Below are 19,912 nucleotides of genomic sequence, written 5' to 3'. Positions count from 1 at the left end.
CCCGGATCCGGGAAATCCGAAAGCTCCCGGAGCTGTTGGGCCATCAGCGCCACCAAGCCTTAAGCCCGAGCTGAGTCGTCGTCCCAAATGTCACGGATCCTTAGAACTGGGGTGGTCTTGGGGCCCCATGTAACTGACCCCCACTGAAACAGCCATCCCCTCCCCTCCCGGCCCCCGCCCCGACCCAGCCGGTGCATTTTCTTTCCTTTTCTCCCCTTTCTGAATACCTGAGGAGACCCAGCAGTGCGGAAGGAGAAGTACCAGAGAGATGGGCAAAGGGAGAAAGGGATGGTGCACAGATGGTAGAATAGGCGACTGAGGCTTGGCTGAGAGCAAGATGGACACTGCTGCCGCAGTCGCTGGACCCTCAGGGGACACAGAATAAGGGCCTCGGGGACGCTGGCCAACCCCCCGGCGCGCGGCCAACCACCCTCACCTGAGGCCGGGGTGCGAGCGCTCCGCGGCCCGCGCTGCACTGCCCACGTCGTCGGTGCCCCTCTCGGCGCCCCCGACATGTTGGTCTGGCACCAGCGGGCCTGGCACCGGACAGCCTGGCACCGGCGGGCCGCTGTTTGCTCAGCTACGTCTCCCTCCGCTTGGCCCCTGGCCAGCTCTATATAGGATGGGGAGCTTGGGGCTACTGAGACACTGCTGCCCATGTCAGCCTGGAATGTTCTAGACTAAGCAGGCCTAGGGGCAAATGTCGCCAGCGCAGCTCACCATCCGGGTTACTTTCCTTTACTTTTCCTTATTCTACATAAGTCATTGGCCACTTAGTGGCCCTAGACCCCAAGAGAAGAGCATTTCTGTAATTGTTTCATCAGGAGCATTCTGCGACCTGGTGGCTCTCTAGCTTGCCTGTTCTTCCTTTTCCCAGCATTCTCTAGGCCAGCTGAACAGGCCCAGCTGCCAGTTCTCACCCAGGACCCTCCATCTCTCCATTCTCTGTGCCTTGACTTGGGCTGCTCCATCTCACCTCCCTCCCCCCATGCCTCAAATGCCCTCCACGTAACCTTCCCCCCCCCCCATAGAATCTCTGACTTCCTTAAAATCTGTCAATGTGTCAGGCATAGTATAGTGCTAAGTGCCAGGGGCACAAAAAGATAAAATAATCCCTACTCTCCATGAGCTTAGAATCTAATAAGAGAGACAACATTCAAACAAATTTAGACAAATGGGATAAATGGGAATTAAGGAAAAGAAAAAAAAAGGAACTAGAATTAAGAGGTTGAGGATTTCCTGGAGGTTGAATTTTAAGGACTTAAAGGAAGCTAGGAAGCAGAGATGAGAAGGAAGAGCATGCCAGGTATGGAGAAGCCAGCTGTGAAAAATGGCCAGATCCAGGGGCAGCTAGGTGGCGCAGTAGATAGAGCACCAGCCTTGAATTCAGGAGGACCCAAGTTCAAATCTGGTCTCAGACACTTAATACTTCCTAGCTGTGTGACCCTGGGCAAGTCACTTAACCCCAGCCTCCAAAAAAAAAAAGAAAGAAAGAAAAATGGCCAGATCCAAGACATAGAGAGTCTTGTTCATAAAGCAAGGAGGTCATTGCTACAGATTAAAGAGTACCTGGCTGACAGGAAAATGTAAGAAGACTGGGAAGGTAGGAGGAGGCTTGCTTATGAAGAGCTTTGAATTCCAGGAAGAGTATTTTATATATGATCTTGAAGATGCTAGGGAGCAGATGGAATTTATTTATGTATTTTTAAAGATCTTTTTTATTTAAAAAACATATGCAAGGATAAATTTTCAGCACTGACCCTTGTACTCCATTTTCCCCTCTTTTCCTCCATCCATTCCACTAGACAGCAAGTAATCCACTATATGTTAAACATGGTAAAAAGATATGTTAAATCCAAAATATGTATACATATTTATACAATTATCTTGCTGCACAAGAACAATCAGATCAAAAAGGGGGGGGAAATGGATAAGAAAACAAGCAAACAACAATAAAAAAAGAGTGAGAATGTTATGTTGTGTTCCACAATCAGGTCCCACAGTCTCTCTCTGAGTGTAGATGCCTCTCTCTTCATCGAGATCATTGGAACTGGTCTGAATCATCTCATTGTTGAAAAGAACCATGTCCATCAGAATTGATCAACTCAACAAGGTGTGCCTGTACCAAAGAAGGCACTGTGCTCTATGAGCAATGCAGAATTGCAATAGCTCAACGAAAAAAAATAATGAGATGTGCAAATTCAGGGTCAGCTCCACTCCAAATGTTCATATGGGACTATTTGTGCCTGACTTGTGGTAGAGCCTTCCAAGCTCATGTGGTCTGATTGGCCACAGTAGGGCACACTGTACCTAGACTCCAACATAATGTCATTTTGGTTCTCTTTGAGAATGAAGGGACAACAACCCCCTAACCAATTATGTGTCAGGCACTGTGCTGAGTTCTGAGATTACAGAGACAAAAATGAAACAGTCCCCTGCTTCCCAAGGAACTTACATTTTATTTGGGAGACTGCTTGTCTGCTTAGAAAATATACAAAATAAATAAGAAGTATTTGGGGGGTATGCTGGGGTGTGGGAAGTATTAGCAGATAAGTGAAGCAACATCTTCATGAAAACAGGTAGCTCTTGAGCTGAGCTTTGAGGGAAGCCAGGAATTGCTGTGGTGGGTAAGTTTAAAATCAATTTAATAGCTGTGGAGGGTGGACTGAAGAAGAGAAAACTGAATGACATTGATATTTAAATTCTCACTCTAAATAAAACCATGCCATGTAATCAATTCCGAAGTTTTTTCAGAGCACCTTTGAGAGTATCCTTATGCTAAGGGCAGCTAGTTAGTGCAGTGGATAGAGCACCAGCCCTCAAATAAAAAGGACCTGAATTCAAATCTGGTCTCAGGCACTTAACATGTCCTAGTTGTGTGACTCTGGGCAAGTCACTTAACCCCAACTGCCTCAGAAAAAAAAGAAAAAAAAAGTTACCCAGAGTGTCCTTGTACTGCTACTTCTGACTCCCCCTCTGAGCTCTTGCTTTGAGTGTTCATAAAATAGTCTTTGATGTATACTTATAGGATTCAAACAATGAATTCCATTCATTGGCCCAGCCCATCAGAGTTGGAATCTCTATAATAGAGTTTGAATACATGGGAGTTTAGCTTGAGAAAGGACCTCTGTGTCCAGTACCTTATCTGCCAGATGATCTTCAGAATCTTCCTAAATTAGTTCAAATGGAGGGGATTCAGTTTCCTGGCACGGCGCTGGTATACTGTCCAGGTTTCAAAGGCATATAATAATGAGGTCAGCATGACGGTTCTGTAGACCCTTCACTTTATAAAGAGGTTTTTATACCTCTTTTTCTCACCTACTTCCCTTCAGAGCTTCCTAAACATTGAACTAGTTTCTGACAATATGCCAGCTTCATCATCTATGTGGACATCCCTGGAAAATATATTGCCAAGATAAGTAAACTTATCCATGGTATTCAAAATTTGTCCATTTGCTGTAACTGATGGTTCTATAGAACCATGGACGATATGTGAACGATGGGATACTGGCTAATAGAGTACCTGTGTTTTCTTAAGTTAATTGTTTAGGCCAAAATTAGCACAAGCAGCAGAGAATTTGATCCTTACTTTATTGCATCTCAGCCTCAGAGGCTGCACTGAGTGCACAATCATCTGTGAATCATCCACCAACTGTCCCTCCACTTGAATCTTGGCTTGTAGTCTTTTCAAGTAAAATAATTTACTATAAATCGAGTAGCTGACCTTGGTGCTGTTTTTCGATCTCATTGAAGACATCTGACAAGAGAAAAACATCACACCTGGGTGCACACACATAGCCTTGCTCTACTCCACTGGTGACTTGGAAAGCATGAGAGCATTGCCCATTATCCAGAGCCCAGGCAAGTTCATGAAACCATCATGAAAGTGACACACACTCCTGGTGAACTCCTCTGGACAAATTTTGCCATAAATTTCCACAAGCCTTCATGAGTGACAATATCTAAGGCTTTGGTCAGATCGACAGATGTTGTAAACAGACCTCTGTTCTTAGCATTTCTCCTGGAGTTATCTTCCTCAGCCCTTTCTCAAGCCACGCTGGCTCTCAGGTAGATAAACATCTTCCAGGTGAAGGATTAGCCCACTAAGAAGGATTTTGACAAGAATCTTACCATCAATGCTGAAGACATATTCCTGCCCACCTCCTCCCCCCTTCCTGGATTATCACAGACCAATCTATTTCCTTTATATTTACAGAAATTGACAGTGGGGACATCCTTGAACTCCTGAGAGATAACCTCTTCTTGTCAAATAACCCAAAAAATTTCAAAAAGCTTTTGTAGGAGCAAAGAATGGCCCTAGCTTCTAAATCTCAGCTGGAATTGAATCAGCACTGGGTAATTTGTCATGCAAGAAGAGCCTATTGACATTCAAACTCCTTTAGTTGGGAGTTTGGCTAGAGAGAGATTGACTTTGACCTGAGATATATTGACAGTAGCTTTAGCATTAATTAATAACAGAATGTTTATTCTTTATAACTATAGAAGTGTTCAGCCTATCTCTCTTGGATCATGTCCTTATCACTAATCACTGTGGTTCCATTGAACTGCGTAGTTGAGATACATCTTTGGTCATGAATCAGTGCTTAGGATAATAGATATAGAATATAGATATAGATATAGATATTACTTTGGATTATTAATATCATTGTGAAATTGAATATCAGCTGCCTTCTCAGTCAAGAATTCATCTCTCTAAGCTTCACTTGTACTTTCCTTTGGATGGAGTTAAACACTGGCTTCTTAGAGACAAATGACTTCCCTTTTGGTAAACTTTGTGAAATTTTCATTTTTTCATTTAATAGTTTCTGAATTTCCCCATCATTTTTGTTAAACCAATCCTGGTGTTTGCAAGTGGCCCAGATGAGTAAATAAGGTACTATACACCAAAGCTCTGAAAGTTGCCACTCCTTTTCAGGTCCACTATTGACTCAGCTTTGCTTCCAAGTTGGCAAGAAATTGTTCCTGATCAATGAAGCCCTATAATCTATTGACATTAATTCTTCTGAATGTGTAACTATCACTTGGGTTCAATGGGAATATTTAGTGTGGAGAAGAGAAATCTGAAGTTAGTTCAGCACTCTGCCTTTCATGTCTCTTTTGTCACTCTCCCATCCCATCTGTCTCTTTTAACAAAAACATTTAGTCTGCTAAATACAATGTTTGCTGTGAGAATACACAAAGTGTTGTTGCATTAAGGTAAGTGGAAGACAGTAATGGGTGATGAGGTTATGAGATGACCATTGCTATTGCCGTTTCCACCTTCATTCCTCCCCAAGGACTGCTATATCTGGCAGTCTGTGCCTGCTCTTGCGTTAAAGTCATCCAGAATTATAAACTTGTCTTCTTTCAGCACATTAGAGATGAGGGTCTCTAGATCATCATAAAATTTTTCTTTAACCTCATTGGGATTCATCATAGTGGGAGCATATACGTTGATAATGGCAATGTGACACTTTCCTGCCAGTGCAATCACATTGTCAAGATCCCATCATTCCCTCCTTTGGCAAAACACAAAAGCTTTTTGACTAGATTAGTTTGATTGCAAAACTTACCCCAGCTTCACCATATTCCCCTTCACTGTGCCCATTCCAAAAAACAAAAACAAACACATAAGCAGCTCCCACTTCAGCATTTCATTTTTCAGCCACATTTCACACAGGATGGCTATTTGGATGTGATACCTGCTGAGTTCTCTCCCAGCAAGAGCTTCTCATCTTTCAGGTTTACCTGATTTCATATTGTTTGTAAGCATCTGCACATCTCATGTAATAGTGGGGAGTGGAATCATCTTTGCAAGAGTTTTTATACTTCCTTGCATTTTAACTGCAGGAGAGGATGGGTAAGTGGTCAGGGTGGGATTTAAGCCATTTAAGGCATCTTTTCTACCCCCTTCCTAGTGCCAGGAGCTGAGCAACGCTATCCTACAAAAAGGCTGCTCAGACACCCAGGGCTGCACAATCCTACTGCTGCTTCAGTCCACTGAGAAGCCAACCCTATGGCTTGGGCAACTTGTACAGGGTTTTGACCACAACTCCCAATGGTGTCTGTACTTGCTGCTTCATCAACTTTGAGGTGGATAAAAATGGTAAAATGGTGTGGGGGATGGCTTTTGATTTGTACAAAAATTGGATTTAAATGAGGCAGAGTGGTGGGAAATTGTCAGTCTTGGTCTCTCTTCCAGAGTCACTGAAGTCCAGGGGGCAAGACAAAGTCAAGACAATTGGTGATGGTTCAGGATGCAGTGTTTGACCTTGACATCTTTAATGTCTAACTAAGCTCTAAGCGCCTACTTCAGGGCCTTCATGGTATTGGAACAAAGTGTTCTTGCCTGTTCATTCTACCAGAGGAAGTCTTCATAATCTTGGAATGATCCATTTCCCCCCCCCCCAATTCACTAAAGGCTCTGACCCCTTTGTTACCTTCAACCTGGTTTAGCCCATCTACCAAAAGTTTGCCAGAGTGTGGTCACTGCACATGCTACAGCTTCTTGGAATTATGGGTGAGAGAAATGGGTAAATCAGCTGGAGGTGGAAAATAGCTCTGGAAAAGGCTTAGTAGTCCTCACACAAAGCTATTAGTCTTCCCTGAACATTCCCTTGTATATAGTAGGCCTTAAGAGATGCTTGTTGATCGATTGCTTGTTTGACTGAGTATGATGTAATGGAGAATGGGTAATGGGTTTCTCACTTGAATACCTCCATTTTTATCTTGGTTTTGCTATTTCATAACTGTGTGACCCTGAACAAAGCATTCCATTTTCATGAATCTCTGGGAATTCAGTTTGTTTCTTCTTCTGTAAAATAAAGGAGTGAATTTTAAGGGTACTTAAGCTAGGTGGCGTAGTGGATAGAGCACCAGCCCTGAATTCAGGAGGACCAGAGTTCAAATCTGGTCTCAGACACTTAACACTTCCTAGCTGTGTGACCCTAGGCAAGTCACTTAACCCCAGCCTCAGAAAAAAAAAAAAAAAAAAAGAAAAGAAAATAGCTCAGTTCTCCAAAGCTCACCCCACCCCCCCAGCTGTGAATCACACACACATTAGAGAAACTAAAAGATGTTTTGGTTATCATTATTTCACTCTCTGAGCAGAACTGGCCGACTTTAAGAACCATTCTGACCCACACTGGCATTCAGAGACATCTGTCTGGACGTTTTTACTGACGCAGATGTTGCTTGTGGAAGAAAAAAAAAAGTATGCTTTTTTTAAACAATAATAACCTTGCTGTGCTTAGAAAATATATATTCTGTATAGAGATGAAATAAATTTGTGGTAAGAGGTCAAGAGACTTTCACTACAATTGCCTCTCACTCTCCTTGTATCATTATCATCCTCTCACATGACACAATCTATTCTGCTGGTCAGAATTAGATCCCAGCAGTCACTAGCAGGTGGCTCCTTTGACATTCATCTTCTCTGTAAAATAAAGGGGCGTAGATATATGACTTCTGAGGCCTTCCAGGATTATATCTATGATCCTATATTCATTGAAACTTTAAAAGGGGAAATCATTTTTCTTCCCCATTCTATAGTAGTAATAACAGGAATAGATATAAACATAGCAAGTATAGAGAGTGCTTTCTAAAGACCATTTTGGAGAAATAAAAGCGAAAATTAGAACAATAAATGAGTTCATCAGAGTTGAAAAATACAAGATGGACAAATTAAATTTGCAAATAGTCTACCTGTCAGATCTATAGAGAAGGGAAGAATGTATGACCAAACAAGATAGAGATATAAAATGGATAATTTTGATCATATTCAATTTAAAAGGTTTTACACAAACAAACCCAATGTATCCAAGATCAGAAGGAAAACAAAAAGCTATGAAACAGCCTTAATAGCAATTGCCTCTTTAAAAGACCTCATTTCTTAACTATATATAAAACTGAATCAAATTTATAAGAATATAAGCCATTCCCCAATTGCTAAATGGTCAAAGAATATGAACAGGCATTGTTACAAAGAAGAAATCAAAGCTATTGTCATATGAAGAAATGCTCTAAATTACTTTTAATTAGAGAAATACAAATTAAAATAACTCCGTAGTACCACCTAACACATATTAGGTTAGCTAATATGGCAGAAAAGGAAGAAGATAAATGTTGGAAAGGATATGGGATAATTGAGACTCTACTGCACTATTGGTGAAGTTGTGAACTGATCCAACTACTATAAAGAGCAATTTGGAACTATGATCAAAGAGTAAGCAAATTGTACATATCCTTTAATACAACAATATCACTACTAGGTCTACATCCCCAAAAAAGATCCCCAAAAGAACCTATGTGTATAAAAATATTTTAGCAGCTCTTTTTGGGGGTGGCAAAAAATTGAAAATTTGTTGAAAATGTCCGTCAGTTGGAGAATGATTGAACAAGCTGTGAAATATGGATGTAATGGGATATTATTATACAATAAAAAATGATGATCAGGTGAATTTCAGAAAAGCCTGGAAAGATGTATATGAACTGATGCAAAATGAAACTAACAGAACCTAAGAATACATAGTAACAACAACATTGTGTGATGATCAATCATGAATAACTTAGCTCTCCTCAGAAATACGATGGAAGATAATTATAAAAGACTCATTATGACAAATGCTATCCAACATCCAAAAAAAGAACTTATAGAATTCTCATGCAGAACAAAGCACATATTTTCACTTACTTTGTTTTCTTCATTTTTCTTCCTTTTGATGTATTTCTTCTTTCATAAATATGACTAATATGGAAATGTATTTTATATGATTGCACAGATATGTATATATAATCTATATCAAAACTTACTGTTTTAGGAATAGGAAAGAAGAGGGAGGGAGAAAATTTGGAACTCAAAATTTCATTTTAAATGAATGCTAAAAAATTGTCTTTTCATATAATTGGGGGAAAATACTATAAAAAGAAAGACACAAGACAACCCCATGAGAATCATCCACATTCTTAAATACTACCATGAAATACCAAGAAAATGGAGCAGCTAGGTAGTGCAGTTATAGAGCACCCACCCTGAAGTCAGAAGGACCCGAGTTCAAATCTTCCTTAGCTGTGTTACCTTGGGCAAATCACTTAACCCCAATTGTGAAAGAAAGAAAGACCAAGAAAACTTGATAAGAAATAAAATTCTTTTAAAGTAACATCAGAAAGCATTAAATATTTGGGAAGTATCTTGATCTATAAATGTATATGATGTAGATTTTTGAAAATTTCAAAATAATATTGACTGAAATAAAGTCTTAGATAATTAGAAAAAATTCTATGGACATCGATGATTTGGGGAAATATAGTAAGAAATATAATTTTATTTAATTAATATATTTATGAAACTCAAAAATAGTAAAGTATGAATATAACTAAGTAAAATCTTCATGAAATTTAAATTCTACTTCACTAAAGTTATTCCTCAGCTCAATTAATTTCTATTGACCTTTATGGGATGTCTAGGAATATTGTCTTCTTATATATAAAAAAGACATTTCATTTCTCTATCACTAATACTTAGACTTTTCAATTATTTTTCATGCCTTATTACTATCAATATGATTTATAAATACGGTGTCAAATAGGAACTGTGAGAATGGACATCTGTTTTACTTTTGTGTGTGTGTGTGTGTGGAAATCATTCTACTATACCTCCCCCCCCAATGTCCAATGTTAATTTATGATTCTAAGACAGTTTTCATCACACTAGGGGGAATATGCTTATATAGTAATATAAAGTTTTAACAAAAAGTTATATTGGTCCCTGTTTCCTCTATGATCCTCTCTTCTCTCTAAGTTTTTGGGACACCACTCTCTCCTGATTCTCCTCTTACCTCACTTACATCCTTCTGTATGTCCTTTGCTGGATCCTCTAGGTATATTGATTTGGGCATTTTATACCTCTCTAGGTGACCACCTGGTATTTTTAGGTTCTCAAATGGATTAGTGGAAAACCATGTCTCTGACAATATTTTGCTCCCTTTGCTCTATATACACTCCCTTTTCTTATTTCAAATTTGTGTAATTTAGATTCGTTCTCTTACATTAGGGATGACATTTGCTGTCAGTTTTGAAAGACTTTCAAAAAAAAAAACAATTCTTGTGTTTATTTATGATTTCAACTGTTTTATTGCATGTGTATGAACATTTGCTCCAATAATGTCCAGTTATCTGAGCATTTGTGCAATGGACACCACAATGGCTTACCACTGGGTCTTAAGTAAGGAAGATTTGACTAAGTTCCAAATTCAGACACCTATTAACTGTATGATGCTTTAATCTCTGTTTGACTCGGTTCCCTCATCTATAAAATGGAAATAATAATAGCCCCTATCCCTAGCGTTGTCACAAGGATCAAATAAGATAATTATAAAGTACTTTTTCAAAGCTTATATATTTATATAGTTAGTAGTAGTAGTATTAGTATTATCTAGTTCTGATGTTTAGTTAGTTTGCTCCCTTATTGCTATTCTGTTTTTTCTACTGTAGGCTCAATTCATTAAAATTTTCTCTTATATTCTATTCTCTCATATTTGTGTATGCTTTTCAAATTTTATTTGCTATAATTCTATTCTTTTTTATATATAAATGTTTAATCCTATAAAATTTCTTCTGACTTCTGCTTCGACTATATCCCATAGGTCTGAATATATAATTACATTATCCTTATATTTAACATAATTTGCTATCACATTTATAATTTCCTATTTTGCCCAATCATTATATAGTGTCACTTTTTTTTTTCACATAGACATAACTACACATTATACTCTTTCTTCCATTATTTACAACATTAGAACTAGTAAATGTAGATTGTAAAACATTTTCCATATTTAATGATAGTTTCTCATGACTTAGAACATGAAAAAACAATTTCTGTAAATTTCATATTCAGTGGAAAGTGAGAAAAAAGAAAAAAACCAAGATTTTTTTTTTGTCTTTTTCATTGTTAAATACACACTTCCAAACCTTTCCAGGTCTATAGTCTCTTTCTTATTTATCAAGTTTAGGATTTATTATATTCTGATAGTATGGTATTAAAAACTCCTATTGTTGTCTTCAGTTATTTCTTTTTTGCAATAACATGAGGTTTACTCTGTTAACTTTATGAGTGTATGAGGCATAATTTGTTTGAGAAGTCCAGGATAATGGCAGAGTGAGAAAGTCCTGAATCTTCCTTTCTCTGCTCCATATGCCCAAATGTAATATAAAGTAACATAAAAAAGGTGAAAAGGAAAACAACTATGAAGTCTTAAAAGAGAATAGCATATCAGATAAAAACAAACAAGCAACAGGAAAACCAACAATAATATAAAATAAATATATGTATTACATATATATTAAATATATACATAAATAAATACATATATATGATAAAATATCCTGGAGAAGTCATAAGAAAGGAAAAATAATAAAGTGACTTCAATTGGGTCTCAATAAACATCTAATTGGACAATTACTTTAAGAAAAATGGAGAAGCTGATATAGTGAAGTAGGATCTAATATCAGTATTAAAATTGGAAGAATTCTCAATGATCATCTGGTCTAACCATGTCTAAGAATTAATTCCCCCTACAAGAGGTCATCCAGCTTCTGTTTAGAAAACAGCAAGGAGGGGAAGCCACTCACCATACTCTCCATTCCTTAAGAGCAGCCTATTTTGCCTTTAGAGCAGGTGTTCTGGACTTTAAACCTAAGAACTGGTTTTCAATTTGCACTCACTGCTCCTGGGACCAAACAGAACAAGGCTAATCCTTTATTCAGGTGTTATCTTTTTAGATACTTGATATCTTTGCTATTGTATCTTGTTAACTAACTATGTACCCTGTGATATCACCAACTTTGGCTTCAGTTTTTTCTCTATAACACTCCAACTTCACAGACCACTGTATTTTATAGTATTTTGTGTGTTTCTGGACACGACTTAACAAGTGTCCCAGGATTTGGTCCCTAAAATTTCCACATTGGTCTGATAGACTCTCTTCTGTCTAGTGACCCTCAAACCCACTTTTCAAAAGATTTCTTTAAGTTAAAAAAGGGGGGAAATAATGAGGTCTTCAATGTTAGGTGTGGTTAGCAGAGGAATTAGGCAAGCAAAAAGGAGGCTCTGATAATGGAAATCAGTTTAATTCCTTGTTCCTCCCCCCACCCCAAGATAATCCAGCCAGATATCCAAGTTATGTCTAGACTCCCTATAAAACAATTTATGGCCCATGGCTTTGCTGCTACCTTCCTTTGGGTCAACTTGTCATGACCCTCTACCTCATGGAGTCTTTTGCCTCCCCCCCATGCCACATGGTATCTTCCCACACACTCCATTATGCTTCTGTATCCCACTTCTCCTTACAGCTAATTCTTTAAGGGTGCTAAATTTCTTTCAGGATTTAGCCTGCCAGGTGCTCCCTTTCTACTGGGTAATTATGAGTTCCACTGAGGAACTTTTCTTTCATATGTTCTCCTGCTCTATTTCATAGTTACCATTTCCAGTGTCTATCGTATCCCTTCATTTTGTCTGTGACCTATTTCCCTAAATAAATCTACCTTTTGCCAAAGAGAATGGCCATTGTGAATCCTTCACATGACTGAACCCCAATTTTTGGTGCTTGCCATCATTTGATGACAAACCCCATATCATAGATCATATCACCCTTTTCCCCCTTTGTCAATTATCACTGTCCCATTCAATGAAGGCAGTGGTTTTACACTTCCTTTGATCCTCTTGTCTTCCTCACCCCTAGCTCAGCCTGAAAAAAAGAAAGAAAAAATCTTTGTTGCCCCTTTGTTGCTTCCCTTACCAACTCTCCTCCCTTCTAAGTCTTAACACTCCTAACATTATCCATACAGAACCATTTTACATTCCTAATTCATCCTCTGTCACTTGCCCCTCCTTCCATCATATATGTTTATGTGTTGTATGTGCGCATATATATGCAAATATAATATATGAGCATGTATATGCACACACACACACACACACACACACATATATATCCTTAAAAATATCTAAGCGAGTTGGTAAGCTTCCTATATACCTCCATTGGTCTTTTCAAAAAAATATTTTCTTTCCTTATCAGAATTATTGCCTTTATTTCTTCATAAAGACATTTTGAAGTTTTCTCAATTCTCCTGATCTGACTTTGCCCAGTATAGAATGTTAAATTGAATGGAAAAAAAGTGAAGAATGATATTAAATACTCCTTTCAAGCAGGTATTTGATTAGAACAAGGACACAAGACTTGAGCTGAAATATTCTAGGACTGCTCTTCTACCTTCTGCCATAACACCACTGCCAGGGATAAGGGGAGAGACCTTCTCCCACACAGTTACTCACATTTATTATACACTGAAATATGTACAAGGAAGAAATAAAGAGGGATTCTCAAGCTTGAGGGTCTTTCTTCAGAAATGACCCTCTTCTCAAACTCCAGAGATTACTCACTCATCTCTAAATCTGCCCTTGCTTTTTAAGGCCAAGAAGGGTATGACGGAGCTTAAAAACCATTCAACTGGTGAAAGAACTTCTTCATACTTCCCAGAGAAATAAAGAGATGAAAACTATTCACACCTGCTTGACACTAGCCAGTCAAAGTCTGAAAGGAACACACCTTTTACAAGCTGTGAATAGATCACTGAATGGGTGAGCCATTCAAGGTTCAATATCAATTATAAACATCTAATAAACCATTCCAACTATTGTATCCTCTATGATCTGTAAATAGGACATTCAAAATGATGATTCAGTGTCTGAAACAAAGTTGCAAATGGGTTTTGTCCCACACCCTTACTAGAAACTGGGTTGGTGCTATGGGTGGATTTTGGGATGTCTCAAGAGTATAAAGAAAAAGGGGAGGAATGGGAAAATGTAAATTTAAAAGAAACAAAAAACAAGCTAGTAATTAAACTACTATGGAAACTAGGTTTAGAAATGTGGGCAAATGCCTGATTTGTTGAAAAGAACTAGGTGTGTCCGTAAATTGTGCCTAGGGTTATTTGTGGGGAATAATTTTATATATGCAAGATTAGGGAAGGACTAACTAAAAGGAAATGAGGTAGATCTAGTGATAAAGCAAAAAAAAAAAAAAAAAATCATAGCATGACAAAGGAAAAATCAAATTTAGCAATGCTGACTTTTAACGTTAATGAACTCAATATACCTATAAAAAGAAAATGGCCATTGAATAAGTCAAATATCAATGGCCCCCAAATTTGTTATCTGTAAGAAACATGCCTAAAACAGAAAGACACTTCCAAGATTTTAAATGTTGATGTGGGAGGAAAGGTGAGAGAAACTCATCTGTCACTCTACTGCAACCAGTCAAATTTCTGCCTAGTCATGACTTAGGAGTTTCACCTCCTTATTCAAGGACAGCTGTTTTCTATTGTTTCTGCAGCTGCTACCACCCTAGCAAAATATTGTAATTTGGGGGGAATAATATCCCCCTAATCAATTCTTCTGGTCAACATTTTTCTCTATGTAATTATATTCAAATTTGGAGGCAAAGAAGGCAGCAAGCCTCCCATAAGGAAAAAGGCCTCAGACTTATTTATCTCCACACCTAAGTCACCTAGATGGGACCTGTAAGCACATGATTGCTTTTATTGCAATTCTTTCTTGCATTTAACTGAAAAAGTATTGAGGATAGCTTCAACATTATATATTTCAAAAAGTCAGAGGTCTGGGAAACAGACCATGTAAGTGTTGTGGATAGCCCAGATGGTAAGGAACAAAGTCCTGAGAGTCATTTTTTACCCAACATCAGTTAAGTGTAGTCTGGAAGGATCCATTAACTATAATGCATATAGGGACAAAGGTTATATAGAATCTACTTTAAGTTTAAGCCTACTCTGCCCAAGAACCAGAATGATATAGGGAAGATTGTACTCCATGGTGCTTCTCTTCTTGCTCTACCTTCACAATAAATATTACTTTGCAAAAGCTAATTGATATTAATCAATTAAAGCAGGGTGCTAATCACTAGTGGAAAAGACATAATAGAATGGATATTTGAGCCTACAATATTAGAAAAAACATTCTTGAATTCTCAGGAATACCCCATAGAACCCTAAAAGGGGAGATTTGAATTTTGCTCTGAAATTCAAATCTATGTGTAAGAGAAACATATAGACAGAGACAGAGAGAGATACACAAAGACACACACACACACACACACACACACACAGGCAGAGACAGAGAGAATATTTAGTACCCTGTTAAAATTCAAATATGGAGAGTAAATTTATAAAAACTGATTACCTGATTTTTCTTGTGCAGCAAGATGACTGTATAAATATATATACATATATTGGATTTAATATATATTTTAACATATATTGGATTTAGTATATATTTTAACATATTTAACATGTATTAGATTACCTGCTATCTAGGGGTGGCGGTGTGGGGAAGGAGGGGAAAATTTGGAACACAAGATTTTGCAAGGGTCAATGTTGAAAAATTGTCCATGCATATATTTTGTAAATGAAAAGTTTTAATTTTTAAAAAGTAAAAAATAAAATAAAAATCAATCCTATCCTAGGTACTAAAGTACTTTGAAAATCAGGAAGAATTTGTTAGGCAATCACTGTGTGTCAGGTGGTGGGAGTATAAAGAAAAACAAAAACTATTGCTCTTGGGGAGTTCACATTCTAACAGGAGAGAAAATATGTAAGTAACTCTATAAATACTACATATGTAAGAGCTTCTACATGAACTTCCTCTTCTACCCAAAAAGAATTGCATATAACCTCTCTTTTTTTACTTTCTCCATTGTCCTTATCAAGGCCTCAGACACTTAGTTGCTGTGTGACCCTGAGCAAGTCACTTAACCCTGTTTATCCCACTCACCTCAACTCCTCTACTCGGGTACCTATTCTCATTCCCTCCATCTCCTCTAGAGGCTTGCCTCAATAATCACTATTTTCTCCTTCATCTTCAATCTCTCCCTTTCCTTGACCTTTCCATATTGTTTTCAGCCTTCTCCATTCTGAAATAAATTTTGAGTTGATTCCTCTATTCCTTCAAGCCATTGCTCTGTTTTTTGGTCCCTTTCTCAGTCAAACTCCTAGGAAAAAAATCTCTCTAAGAATGAATCTCTGTAGTAACAAGGGGGTTGATAAGTATTCAAGCTGATGACAACTGAGAAGACAACCATCTCCACACCTCTGAAAGGATCTCATTACCCTGAAGATGTTATATCTCTATAAAAAAAGGGGGCATATTAGGGGGAGGGAGTAACCACTCCCTTTTGTACCAAAAGCACTTTTGAGGAGGGACAGGGTAAAATGAGAGAGAGAATGGAGAGGGAAATACAGTTAGCAATAATAAGCATAAAAACAATTTTGAAGCAAGTTTCTCTGACAAGGTCTTATTTATCAAACAGAGGAAACAGAATCAAATTTATAAAAAATAAGTTATGATTTGCCCAAAGGTCTATAAATTTATGCATATCCTTTGACCTAACAACACCATTACTAGACATGAATACCAAGAGATTCAAAAAAAGAAAAGGAAAATGACCTATATATAGAAGAAATATTCATAGCAGCTTTCTTCTCAGGGCAAAAAAAAAAAAAAAAAAAAAAAAAAAAAAAAAAAAAAATGGAAATTGAGGGAATATCCATCATTTGGAGAGAATGGCTCAATAAAATGTGGTATATGTTCATGACAGAATATTATTGTTCTATGGGAAATGATGAGCAGGATGCTCTCAGGAAGAAAAGAAAAAAAAAAAAGTCTGGAAGTCCTCCATGAACTCAAGCAAAGTGAAATATTCTGTATACAAAGGAATAGCAATGTTCTGGGATTATCACCTATAAATGACTCTGCTGCTCCCAGTAATACAATCATCCATTAGTTAAAGACAACTTGACTTTTATAGAAATAGGTTTTTTTTTTGGTTGTTTTTTTTTTACATGTGGTTTCTTAATTGTGGGTAGGAATAAGGGAGAGAATCTAGAACTCAAAAATTTTAAAAACAAATGTTTAAAAAATTTTTCTTTTTTGAATGTAATGGGGTGAAAATATCAAATAAATAAATAAACAAATTAGAATAGGACAAGAGGGTTACATTCATAATAAGAATGATAAGAAAAGTTAAGCTCCGGAAAGCTAGGTGGCACAGCCCTGAAGTCAGGAGGACCTGAGTTCAAATTTGTTCTCAGACACTTAACATATCCTAGCTGTGTGACTCTGGGCAAGTCCCAAATGCCTCAGGAAAGAAAAGGAAAAGGAAAAGGAAAGGGAAAGGGAAAAGGAAAAGGAAAAGGAAAAGGAAAAGGAAAGGAAAAAGGAAAAAGGAAAGGAAAGGCAAACCACCTCAGTATCTTTCCTAAAGTGGGATCATAAAGAGGCAGATATGACAAACAACAAAACAAAACTTCCAAATGTATCCCTTGTTATTTCTCACCTGTCCTTCTCCATCTCCTCCCTTCAATCTTGTTTTCCTTATATAATTTTCTGTTACTTTTGAAAATTGGTTTCCTGAATTTATAAAGGTCAACAAACATGAACATTCCTATATACAAAGAAGAACATGAATATAGGATTGTATATGAAAGTGAATATTGTGTATAACTTGGATTTTCTAAAATATTTATTAAATTTAACATGATAGTACCCACATAGCTTTCACCTGTGAACCTACCTTTGCAACCCAGTTTAAGTGTTTGCACTCTGATCATATTGTCCCAAGGCCAGAGATATAACATCTTCAGGGCAATGAGATCCTTTCAGAGGTGTGGAGATGGTTCTCTTCTCAGTTGTCATCAGCTTGAATATTTATCAGTCCCCTTGTTTCTACAGAGAAGTGGTCCCACCAAATTGATCTTCAAAGACAGAATTTCTGCCAGATGAATCTTCAGATAAACTCCCACCAGGTGGGCACACTGAAGAAACTCCTGAAAATCACTTTTTGCTCCCTGGGGCATCGATACTGTCCTGGTTGAGAAACCTGGGCTCAGTCCAGACTCCCAGATTCCTGTGGCTTGCTCTCTTCAAAACTGAGACTCCACTCCCTTCATCAGAAACCAGGAACAAAGGCGTCACTGAGATCCCCAAGAGAAAAATGAGGCAAAATCAATAGACAAATGTCACAGGTCTTTTTAAATATCTTCACAACTAATCAAAAAAGCCTGTTGTTTTTGTTTTGTTTTGTTTTGTTTTTTTTAATCAGTACAAGAACATCTCCTCATGTTCCACTGTCTCTTCAGAGTCATAATTCTCCAGGAAGCTGGTCCCTGGAATTATCCATCTGGAAACACCTTGGAAAGCACTCTGGGGCAGGCCTATACCTCCATTACTAAAGGGGAGAAAAAGGAAATGTAAAAAACCAGTCAGTGTCTAGCGGTCAGTACAGCAATATGCTATGGCCATTGCTTCCCACCTTCAGTGATGGGAAGGAGGCCCATTTCTTCAGTCTTCTCCAGGACCAAGGTTAGTCACTAGAGTTACATAGTCTAGAAGATCTTAGTAAAGATGCAGGGAGTAGAGATATCGTGGGGACCACAAAAGTTGACATGGCTCCACCAAGATCAAGTCACGCCATTTTTTGGATAAGGTTACTAAATCTCAGAGGAATGCCACAGACGCGGGATACCTAGAATTAGGAAAATCTTTTGTCATAGTAAAAATAAGGTTATTATATATAATTACATATGAATTATACTATATTGTTGTTCCTTAAGATTTGCAAATCATTTCACAAATATCTCGTTTGATCCTTATTACACCTCTGAAAGATAATGTGCTATTATTATCCCATTTTTCAGATGAGGAAACTGAGGCTGACATAGATTAAGGGACTTGTTTAGGAACCCACACTAGAGTCAAAGAATGGGTTTTCCTGACAGTAGGGCCAGTGTTCTCTCCATTGCGCTACTTAGATGATAATAGGATTATGGATTTCAAGCTAAAAGGAGCTTTAAGATTATTGAGGATACTATCCCAATTTTTCAGATAAGGACAATGAAGTCCACTTGCTCAGGTAGCAAGTCACCGGTGTGATTTGAACTCAGATCCTCTGACCCCAAATTCAAAGCTATTTCCATTAGACTTGACTACTTTTAATATTATTTGCAGAAAATATAGAGAGATGTGGACTATGCAGAGGCTTCAAACTCAAATAAAAATGGATCTTTGCAGGCCTTATATGGATTTAGAAAACTAAAAAATTACCAGTTTTATTTATTTTGTTAAACAATAAACCTTTCCTGATTACATTTTAATGGGAGGAGGGGGAACGTTGTGGACAATTTGTGGCCTACTGGCTGAGAATTTGATTCCTCTGCCTGACAATGGTACAGTTAGATGGTTTGGACATTGGCTGAAAGCTGCACCCAAAGATTAGTCATTAATGATCTGGTGTGGGTCTGGTAGGAGCTCCATACTGGACCTATGCTGTTTAACATATTTAACTTGGATAAAGCAATTGATTCTCTTATCAGCTTTGCAGCTTACACAAAACTGGGAGCGAGAGAGAGCTCACACAATGGAGAACAGACTCAGGATCCAAAAAGATCTTGGCGGATACATTGGGCAAAATCAAACAAGATGAACGAGCCAAGACTGCTGCCTGATCCAGACACAGGCAGCCCAGCTTGCCTAAACCAGCTTAAAAAATGAATAAGAAAACCCAAGAGAAAATGCAGCAAGAGAAACCTGCCATCCCAGAACAGCAAAAAAGGCCAACAAGAAATTCACAGGCAATAGAAGAAGGAGCCTTGCCATCAATACAAGGGTCAGAGATGGGATAGAGGTGGTTTGCAAGACTATCACGGGCAGCAAGAGCATATAAGGTTCCCTGAGAAAGGTCCAGGATCACCAGAAACACCAACATGGAATCCTTGAAAGACACAAGGAGGATGAGTGAGCACTAAAGGGTATTGACTAGCAAAGTACTGACCAGTGCTGTAT

General features: G+C 37.9%; 1 protein-coding gene across 1 annotated transcript in view; it reads right to left on the bottom strand.

The window, feature by feature from the left end:
• Positions 1 to 434, bottom strand: part of NME8 (NME/NM23 family member 8) — a 57,109-nt gene extending 56,675 nt beyond the window's left edge. The window contains exon 1 of the mRNA XM_074284478.1: positions 228 to 434. The gene's annotated coding sequence lies outside the window, so the exon portion shown is untranslated. The remainder of the gene's footprint in view (positions 1 to 227) is intronic.
• Positions 435 to 19,912: the final 19,478 nt, after the last annotated feature.

This window comes from Sminthopsis crassicaudata, chromosome 1 (genome assembly GCF_048593235.1).
Source record: "Sminthopsis crassicaudata isolate SCR6 chromosome 1, ASM4859323v1, whole genome shotgun sequence".
In the NCBI taxonomy this organism is placed as follows: Eukaryota; Metazoa; Chordata; class Mammalia; order Dasyuromorphia; family Dasyuridae; genus Sminthopsis; species Sminthopsis crassicaudata.
The sequence above is the reverse complement of the archived record's forward strand: the minus strand, read 5'-3'. Positions and strand labels throughout refer to the sequence as shown.